This window comes from Apis dorsata, unplaced genomic scaffold (genome assembly GCF_000469605.1).
Source record: "Apis dorsata unplaced genomic scaffold, Apis dorsata 1.3 scaffold_37, whole genome shotgun sequence".
In the NCBI taxonomy this organism is placed as follows: Eukaryota; Metazoa; Arthropoda; class Insecta; order Hymenoptera; family Apidae; genus Apis; species Apis dorsata.
In genome coordinates, this window is record NW_006263339.1 from 1,114,682 (window position 1) to 1,125,019 (window position 10,338).

The following is a 10,338-nucleotide window of genomic DNA, read 5'->3' on the forward strand; positions in this document are numbered from 1 at the left end:
ATTAAATTATAAATTGCAGACATATTGAGCATTATTTAAAACTTTTCTATATTCTTTTCAAAATATAATTTTTTTTAAATTCATAAATTATATTTCATTTAATCATACAAAAAACAAAAAAATTCTATCGATTTCAAAATAATCCAAAAACTATTAATTCCTATATACGCGTACATATTTCTCAAATTTATTAATTTCCTTCAACGAGTTCTATGAACTTCATTTATAAGAACACATCTATAAATTAATTTACATATTGGATATTTCTAGTCACGTGGCATTTTTTAAGAATGAATCTGTGTGTATAAACCGCACGAAGGCATGTCGAGCATATGAATTTCCGGTCCATGCACGACCGCATTTGCAATCGATGTTAAAACTAACCTGGACGAGGTAAACCACCCTATCGCTGGCAGTTGACCAACGATTGGCTCATGTGTTTATTAACGCACGATAGAAGAATGTAACGCGCATCTAAACGATTTCATAATGCAATTGCAGCGAAGAGATCGTCGTGCTTTGCATACCAATCGGTCTTCGAGATTTACCACTGTCATTTTGCTGTGTCCATTCGTTTTGATATGGATAGTTCATATAGTATATCGGAAGATCCGCGCGGGGCGCTGTAAGCTTTTCTTCCGGGAAAAGAGCATAGAGATATACGTGAGATACAGCATATATTATTAAAATAGGTTAGTCACATATATGACTAAAAATGACTTTAAAATACTAAGAACATTTTCTTTTTTTTTTTTGAATAAAATAAAAGATTCGAGTAAATTGAAATCGAATGTTTTAATTTTTCAAAATTAGATTAAATGATTTGATTATATTTGATTACAAATAATGAAAATAACATTAAAGTATTATATTGATAGTTCATAGAAGTCTAATTATTATTTAGTTATATTAAATTTTAAAATTGATAATATTTTTCAAAAAAGAACATAAAGAATTTAATTTTAAATAATATTAAATTTTTTTAATAAAATATAATAATAAAATATCTTTACAATTTGTTCAAATCTACACAATCTATGTTTATCCAATTTTTAAGAGGTATAATCATCGCTATCAGCAATTTTTAAAACAATAAAATTTTTGCATTGTTTTTGATAACTTTGTGCAAAACAAGTAATTCTGTATATTTTTTTTTTTTTCCAATCAAATCATCAATCACAAGTTGTTATGAATAAGTACATAATAATTGTTTATTCGCCGATTGAAAAGCATTAATAATATGATATGTATTTTTCAAGATAAGATATCAACAAATAAACTGTACTTCAAGTTACAATAAATATAGTTATAACAAATAAATCATCAAGACAAGATTATCAAATATAATTCACATTGGACTTAAAAAATTTAAAAAGCAAATTTTTCGAAATCTCTGATGCGTTTGTAAAATCATTTATTATTTTGAAATGATATAAAAAAAATTCTTTTTCTCTTTTTCGCATATATTATCGCAACATATTATTTATATTAAATTATGAGTTAATAAATTATCTCTGGCAACTTTGAAAATAATAGCTTTTTAATTCTAAAAAAAAAGAAAAGAAATGATTATGTTTCTGTTGAAATTGGAATTTAAATTTAAATCTTTTATTTATGAAAGTGATTATTTTAATCAATATGATTATTTTAATTCTTTTAGTTATTTAGGCTATCTTCAAATCTCTTTTCATAATCAAATATCTTAAAATATCCTAAATTAATAATTTTCAATTAATAATATTATTGTTTGCATTTGTGCAATGATTTTATTTTAATTTTTAGTATTAAATAAGTTACATAGTTAATTTCCTTATAGCAATCTCATTTTATCGATATTTCAGTTTTGCGCAGGTCATTTTTCAAACTCGCGCATATCTTGCCACCAGAAATATTTGAAGTTCGTAGAGTAGGGATAAAGTTAACGTTCGCTGAATTATGATGAAATCAATGCAGAATGAGCGTAACATCGTGATGATCTCAAAGGACGGTGCTCGTGAAAGCGTTTACGACTTTTAAAACACGCGAAAGTGTGGAATAACGAAATGCGAGTTTTAACGCCGGTTCGAAAATAGTCGCCACACCAGGTCGTAGACTTTGATACTTTCTAGAATCAAAATATTTTTCTATGGTGCACGCACGATTGTAAATTTTCTCTGTACGTATTTTCTGCCAATGAATTGCATCTAACACACAGTAATAATGCATTACCATTCCTCTGAATCAGTATTTTAGAAATTGATTTACGATTCGTTCAATTTAATGTTCTATTTATCAACCGGAATTTATATCGCTGCACTGATTTGATATCAATAGATATTAGATTTCTTTACTTTATTGTGTTTATATTTTCTTTTTGTCTCAAAATTAAATTTTGTCATTATCAGACAAAAATAGTTTGAGCTTAACCTAAGACATACTTAACCTAAACACTTAACCACAACAACAAGATTATAGGTTAAGTTCAATCCTTGAATTTTCAACATTTCATCAAACTATATGATAATAAGAAAAATTAAATATTGTAACATAAATCAAGGATCAAACATTCGTAATTGTTTATTTTTTCTCAGTTTATATATATATATTAATTTCAATGATCCAGTTTAAATATAAGCTGACAATAAATCACGCCAAAACACGTCAGATTCATACTATCAATTGATAAAAATATCATAAGACGATTACAGAAACTTTTTATCATTCAAGTCTATGATATATGTATAGAAATATTTCAATAACAAATGATTCGTACGATTTATTGAGATTAACATTTAAATATTAGATCCGCGCATACGATTAAAAGCGTTATTGATATCATCACCTTTTGTTAGACGGTTATCCATCAGATTGCACGTTATCGCGTATAAATCATATCATAACAGATTTACGATCGATTTGTCCGGACTTGTAGTCCATTATAATGATCGAATACTTAAACATGAAATTATAACGTATGGAAATAGATAAGTTTTTTATTTGGATATATTTGTAAACACAAAGACAACCATTACGGTTTACTATTATGTAAAATTCTAACCATTATCGCCATATATAGTAGAAAATAATGATATTGATATTTATTATTTTCGTAATTCTTATTTTAATTAATATTTTGAATTACATAAGAATATATAGATATAAGAATATTATTATAAACAAAAGAACCACAAAAATCAATTACTTTACAATATGTTTTTATATTATAGATTAATGATTACATATGATTAATTTATTCATATATAATAAAATATAATATTATTATACATTATACACAAACGTTATTCAAAATCTATTATTTCAAACTTTTGGTATCGTGTAAACGTGTTTCAAAGTGTTATATATGAAACGATTAATCTGAAAAAACGTTTTACTATGATCGACGGTCGGTCTAAATTGAATGAGTTGGTTAACAAAGCGAAACAAAAACGGAATTGAAAGATTACAACTATTATCGTGGCAAAAAGTTTAATTACGTAGGTAGAGTCATAAAAGATGGCGGCCAGAATGGCAAGAATGGATTAAATCGTTCGATACAAGACACATGGAACCGTTGAACGGTTGATTAGTTAGTTAGTGAATTAAAAAAGAATTCAAGCAAATAAGTATCATAAGACTCTAGACGAATCACAGATTAGAGTTCAGTTTCGTTTTATCTCGTCTCTTTCTACCTATATATACACGAAAGTCCCTGAAACGAGAACTACCTACTTCCGAGTAATAAAGCCCAATGCCGTAATCATCGTGATTTAACGACATCGACCCAAGTGCCGCGGAGGGTCGATCGTGCGATCATGTATTTCTTTCTAGATACACAATGTATAAAAGTATGAACATTATACGCATTAGTATACAAAAATGTAAGCACTAGAATATTTTATTGTCAAGTATATTTTATTGGCGCGTATATGCATTGAAGAAAAAAAAAAATATTTCTTCAATGATTGAAGAAATATTTAAAAACGTAATTCTAGATTATTTTATTGTATTGAAAATTATTGTGCATGCAACTATTTAAAAATTTATGTGAATCATTAGCAATTCATGAAGTGAAGACATGTTAAGTGTAACATGATAGTTGAAAGTGATAGAAAAATTTACTTATAGTACATATATTATTATATAGTTTAATGAATAATGTGGATTTATTCATCAATCATTTTTATTTCTTGAACTGACGTTAATAAAATTAAACTATGCAATTATAAATATTATAAACGATATTATAAACAAATATGAAAATATGTAAAAATTCATTTATATATTAACAACAAAGAAATTGTTAAAATATATAAACATGCAAATGTAAATAGAAAAAAAAATTAAAGTAAAGAATATGTACACATAGATATGAACATGAAGTATTACGTTATATACATTATAACATACAAAAATATATGTAATTATTCACACGAGGCCTGTTATTATTACACCAATGATCGCCACAATGCGAACTATTGAAACGTGAAAAGATAATGAGAAACGTTTAAAGATACGATAAGTAATAGACTTGCTACCCTGACGCACAGCAACTATTGTATACTCTACTGTAGAAGAACTCGGTCATTCATACTCGGGGATCGTTATCATGCTAGCGCGTCAGTGTTCACAATACGATCCGGTAAGGCGTGTACGGACAAAGAGGAACGTTTAAAAACACGGCAAAGTGCACTGTATCGTGATCACCGATGGAATTATTCATATGCTTAGTCGTTATATGTTAAAACGAGAACATTTCTTCTAATTATTATAAATTATTTGATGTAATGAGTTTCGAGAATCCAACGGTGATCTTTGGTGCTTTAATAATTCATAGATAAAATAAATAATTCAGATAGATTTTTACAAGCAGAAGAAAAAAAAAATAAAATTAAGAATTGTTTCGAGGAAGTTAAGTGGCATAAAATCTCATTTCCGTTGAAGCAATACTTCCCTCATATGTTCTACTTCCTCGCGAATTACAAGAGGTTTATTATACAAAACTCAGCGTCATACGAAATTTAAGGTTTCCTGGTAGAATGTAAAAGATGAGATATATAATATTGTGCAAAATTGCATTATTTTTGTTTTTATAGATGGTAATAATAACTAAATATATATATATTTTTACCAAATGTTTTATATACTATATAATATATGAAAATAAATCTTTACATGTTCTTTTTTATGATTTTACTTATTTATTATTTTTTTTTTTTGGTTTATAAATTTTTTTAAAAATATAAATAAAGTGTATGTATTTGTATATTTCAAAATAAGTCAAACAAAATTTTTTTTAAGTTACTAAATATACTTTTGATGCTTTCTAGTAAAGATTTGCTTTGATTTCTTTAATGATAATATATAGTTCTTTTATAACAAAATTATAATATATTTATTTCTAGAATTCGAAAAAATTAAAAACCCAAGAATTTTACAAAAATCATAATTCTTTTATATATATATTTATATATAATTTTCATGCAAGAAAATAATAAACCATTTATTAGGAAACATTCCAATGATTGCTTTTTATTACAGGTTAAAGCAGCATTACGTATTTAATTTATTCTATTTGAATGACTTTTTGTACTTTAAAAAATAGTATATCGTTATGAGAAGTTAAGATACATATTTTTATTCGAAAAATTTTTAAATTCTATTTAATTCTAATAAATTTTAAAATTCTAATTTAATTATATTTATATGTAACTTATAAAACATTTATTTAAAAATTTCTTTGAAAATTATAGTAAAAATGATTACATAGCAGAAGTATTTTTAAAATTGTGCATAATATACTATATAAGTAAATATAAAATATTAGTAATTGTATTATTTATAGTATTATATATATAAATATAATACTATAAATAATATAATATATATAATAATCATATATAATTTAATATCGATTAAGAAATTTTTATCTTCAAAGAAATTTTATATAAATATAAAAAAGCAAAATATAAAATTTATAAAAATTTTTTTCCAATAATTTTTTATAAATATTACTAAATATTACGATGATAAAAAGTAAAATTTTCACTGAAAATAATTGAAGAACATTTCAGATAATTTAACAATAATGAAATTTTAATTTAAATAAAATTAAAAATCATCGTTTTATATAAATAACAAAACGTTTGCCAAATTTATCTTTCACAAATATACTCATAATAATTCCGGTTAAATTATAATGTATTACAATTTTTACAAGAGAAAATCTAGCGTCATTCGAAAAGAATTCAGAAGCGACAAATTCCTAGCGATCAATAAAACAGCTGTAACAAAACCGATTACATATCTTGAAAATGACTTAACATATTTCGCTTACTTATTGCATCATAACAATCGTTCTCACTTTAGCAACTAATCGATCAACAATATTTAAAAGTATTTACCTTGTCGAAACCGAATATATCGTAAAATCTGAAAATCTAAAACCTGTTGCAGAGGAAATTCAATTAGTCATGAATCATGCTCATACAAAAAAGGTTAACTTGCATTGTGAGTCTGGAAATGTTCTATTTTCTAGCTGAAATGATTTCGAACAGGAATTAAAAAATTATATATTATTTAAAATAAATTTAATTTAAATAATTTTAATTTTTTCAATTTTGACTGATATAAAATAAAATAAAATAAGATGTATTGTAAAATAATTATTATTATAGTTAAGAAATGAAAAATTATAAATCAGCGTTTCCTAACCTCTATCTCTATAACCTCTATCGTTTACGAATCTGCTATATATATTCATACATATATATTTTTCATCAAAATTCTCGGTGGATATGAAATATTCATAAAATCTTCTTTTTCACGGTTAGTTGTATCACTAATTATTACACAAGACATATTTCATCAATCTAATATCAGGATAAGAATTTCATTAATGCAATACAAGGATCGAAAGTTATGCACGAAGTTGCACATCTATCTCTATTAAATTGCACGTTCATTCTGAATTTCATAATTCGCGCTGATTAATCAAGACTCAATGTTCATGGAATCGGCAGTGATCCATGGATCACTTATCCGTATATTTCAAAATGATTCGCACATTTGATCTATAACTTCAAATTTTTGAATTAAAAAATAGATAGTCACGAGATCGTTATCAATTTGAAGTATCGATGTGATTATCATGGATGAAGTTACAGCATGAAATATTAGCAAATGTCGAAATCATGTTTTCGAAATGATGTTTAGTAATTAAAGATAACTGAAATATGGAATGATAGCAAAATTTATAAAAATTTTAGAGAGATTTATTCTAAAAGTCAAAATTTAAAAAAAAAATAGAAAATCAAAATTTTAATAATATTTTAAGACATATTTTTATAAAATAATTATGAATATAAAAATTATGAATAATATAATTATGAATAAAAAAAAAATATATAATAAATTATATAATGAAATGTCATTCATTAATTCATTTATAATTCAAAATTATATTTTATTTTCTATTCCTTAAAATTAATATTTATTTAAAAGAAAAAAAATTATATAAAAAATATGGTTTACAGATGAGATTATTTTTTGATATAATTTAAATCTAAACGGTTTATTTCAAAAATATCTAGTCCATTTATATAAGATAAAACTCATGTTTCATATTTGAACGATAAGATATATCAAACATTAAGGAAATGAATTTTTTACGTAAAATTGAGTTAAAAATTTAAATCAAAATAGGATTAAAATAAATCCAATAAGATTTTCATTAAGCAAAGAAATATTTCAATAAAATATTAATCAAAGTTTTTTTTACATATACGATCTTTTTAATTTTCCTTAGTGATAAATATTATATTCAATGAAGAATTTTTACTAATTCATTAAAACTTTATAATATAGTTCTAGATTTAAAATAGACTTTCATTCAAACTTTCATATCGAACTCTATTAATTCTTCAATTTTTCCTTCTACTTTTAGCGATGACGTGAATCGATGTTGAAGAAACTTATCGATTTCTTTTCTAGAAAATGTAAAAATAAAATTGTGAAGTATTGTGAAAAGAAACAAATAGAACTATTATTTAAAAAGTAATATAATATAATAATAATAATAATAGTAATAAAAATAATATAACTAAAAAAACCAATTGTTATAGATCTATAATTCATTTCATGTTTACACAAACATATTAAATATTTTCACTTTTATTATATTTATCCTGAATCGCAGATGACCCAGACATATCTATAAGGCACGGAACCCATTAACATACTTCAAAGCCGAAACACATGTTTCATACACGATTCAAAGAAAATTATTATTTTTTCAACCTTGCATTTAGAATTCGATAGCACACATATTCTCTAAAATCAAGGTTCAATTAAATATTCAAAACTACATTCAATATTCAAATTGTAACAAGAAAGATAAAACTAGCCCACTTTCGATTCACTTTTATCTTGGATCATCTCTTCTATAGCTTGAAATTAAGCGAACGCCTACGATTTAAATGTCGCCTGACGTGTAAATTTACCGTGTACCACATTTCACGTACCACACGTCCGATAAATAATCATTGAATAATGCCTAATAAAATGATACATTTCATTTCTTTATTTGTTTGAATCATATGTGGAATTTTTGCCAATTTCAGTATAATAATAATAATTTCGATAAAAGTAAAAAAAAGAAAATGACCTTGAAATATTCACGATCAATGACTAGAAAAAAAAAATATCTAATTCTGATTAATTGTGTTTTTCTATATCGATTGAATTTTTATATAAGCAACTTTCTTATACTTTCGAGTTTAAAAAATAACTGAACATATTTACATAGTAACTATGTTTATCTGTCTATATGCAAAATATATAAATATATAAATATAAATATCAATAGTATATATATGAAATTAAATGAATATTAAATTAAATGAATTTTTTAAGTTCACATAATTATAGAATTTGCAAATCATCAATATAAATATGTAATTATAGTGGAGAGAATTATATTTTTGATATGACACATATAAACGATCAATGATTAGAATTCATACAATCTTTTTTTCATCTTTTTTCAACTATTAAACATCATATTAAACAAACATTGCATTTTTATATATGTTTTATTCAATTTTATTCTTATTATTAATGCATATCATTATTTTGAAATTAATTGAATTATATATAATCATTGAATATAAAAATGCAAGTTAAAACATCTTAACTAATATATAATCTAATAATTGTAATAATAGATAATAAATAAAAAAATAAATAAATATTAAAAATAATAAGATATTTTTCAAATTATATTTTGTTAGTTTTTTTATTTTTTAATTAATATATTTTTCATATAATAAAATATTTAAATAATTATTCTTTCTTGATAATAAATAATTAGTGATCATTCCAGAAATATATTTTATCCATCTATTCATACATTTATAGTTCGAGGATGATTCGCATGAAGTTTGTCGCAAGCAAAATGCTCGCGTTGACTACTAATATTCACATGCGAATACATTTGTCTGGCAGTAATGATCTACCAAGTTACAAATAGGTAATTTTATTTTATTTATCTAACCATAATTCTTTTTTTTTTCTTTAATAATTCCACATATTTCATCAAATACTTATATCACATATTATATTAAATTGAAAATATGATTACATTAAAAATTATTATTCAATTCATTTTTAAAAATATTTTATCTTTGTTTAACGAACGAGTTAAATTCTTAAGTGAGTAATATTAAAAAAAATCACGAATACTAATCGAGCGCACTGCTTATAACTTGCACGTTTAAGAATTTTACTATCTGAAAATAGACTAATTGACTTATGTAATTCGGTAAACGTGGTCCCTCGATTTTCAAGTGGGAACGGAACTGCACGATTTCCACGACAAAACGCTCAACGCGGGATGTTTGATCGTGCCGATTTCACATCCATGGCAACGTATGTCCTTATTATCTAAACGTATTTATCGGTCCCTTCATAAGGGAACGGATGCAGCTATCTAAACGATTAGCGAACAGCATCCGGCGCCTAGACACTATCCGATCTAAAAGACGTTGTGTGGGTAAGCATTGAAGAACTGGATTAATGCTCACAGACAACGGCGAATACCGATTCTAGAGTGATCGAGGATGGGAGGATCCCACTCGATGATGAGTGACGTTTATTGCACGTTCGTAAATCATTCTGGCGTGTGTTTGCAAATGTGTGCAACAAGAAAGAATCTCGTAATTGAGGACTTCAGAAGAATTGTATATATGTTCTGAAAAGGAACTCTTTATCTAGAGAAAATTGATGCAGGGCGGAGCCTAAAGTTTTCGTGCTTGGAAAAGCGCAGGCGATATCGCTTCCTCCGGGTTACCGGCCCTCTGATCA

General features: G+C 25.0%; 1 protein-coding gene across 1 annotated transcript in view; it reads right to left on the reverse strand.

The window, feature by feature from the left end:
- Positions 1 to 10,338, reverse strand: part of LOC102681662 (GTPase-activating protein skywalker) — a 40,235-nt gene that overhangs the window by 28,759 nt on the left and 1,138 nt on the right. The window lies entirely within an intron of this gene.